Here is a 1,131-nt window from a genome sequence, read left to right as displayed (position 1 = left end):
TGAACTCCTATTGTTGTTGGAGAACAACACGACTGACCTATTGTCACAATATAACTTTAGTGGTCTTTCAATTCCTTCCACAATTCGCAGCCCAGTGACAAAATTTCTCAGCAATGTTGCCTGATGTGATGGCTCATAACATGCTATATATTCAGCTGCCATGGTGGATGAAGCCACAAGAGTTTGCTTGGCAGTGCACCATGAAATTTCACCATCAGCCAACAGATAAACATAGCCCGAAGTGGATCGTCAACTGTCTTGGCATCCCGCAAAATCAGAGTTAGAATACCAAGTGATCTCTAATTGGTCTGATCTCCTATATGTGAGCATATAATCTTTTGTTCCCTTTAAGTACCTCATGACCCTTTTGGATGCTTTCCAATGATCCATTCCTGGATTACTCATATATCTGCCTAAAACCCCAACTATGAACGCTATATCCGGACGCGTACAAACTTGAGCATACATAAGACTCCTACAGCTGATGCAAAAGGGATCTTTTGCATTTCCTGAATTTCGAGATTTCCTTTAGGGCACTGAGTAAGACTAAATTTGTCTCTCTTAGCAACTGGAGTATCCATCGGTTTACAGTCATGCATGCCATATCTTTTAAGTACCTTTTCTATATAGCTCTTTTGTGATAATCCAAGAATACCCTGATATTTGTCCCGGTGTATCTGAATTACTAATACAAATGAAGCTTCACCAAGATCTTTCATTTCAAAATTATTGGATAGAAATTTCTTGGTTTCTAACAAGGTACCCATATCATTAGTGACAAGTAGTATGTCATCCACATACAAGAGCAAGAAAGTATATTTGCTCCCACTAAACTTGTGATACACATAATCCTCGACTGAATTCATATCAAAACCAAAAGAGAGAATCACCTCATGAAATTTGTGGTACCACTGACAAGACGCCTGCTTTAGCCCATAAATGAATTTTGTCAATTTGCAAACCATATTCTTTTGGTCTCCCGTTATAAAGTTTTCTGGTTGCACCATATAAATCTTTTCATCAATGTTTCCATTGAGAAAAGCTGTCTTGACATCCATCTGATGAAGCTCCATATCATAATGAGCTACAAGAGCCATGATTGTCCTGAGAGAGTCTTTCAATGAAACTAGA

The 1,131-nt window shown here is 38.5% G+C and overlaps 1 long non-coding RNA gene across 1 annotated transcript in view; it reads left to right on the top strand.

The window, feature by feature from the left end:
* Nucleotides 1–1,131, top strand: part of LOC109328340 — an 18,346-nt gene that overhangs the window by 1,154 nt on the left and 16,061 nt on the right. The window lies entirely within an intron of this gene.

The sequence above is a fragment of the Lupinus angustifolius genome, chromosome LG15 (genome assembly GCF_001865875.1).
Source record: "Lupinus angustifolius cultivar Tanjil chromosome LG15, LupAngTanjil_v1.0, whole genome shotgun sequence".
In the NCBI taxonomy this organism is placed as follows: Eukaryota; Viridiplantae; Streptophyta; class Magnoliopsida; order Fabales; family Fabaceae; genus Lupinus; species Lupinus angustifolius.
This window is presented reverse-complemented; position numbering and strand designations above follow the sequence as displayed.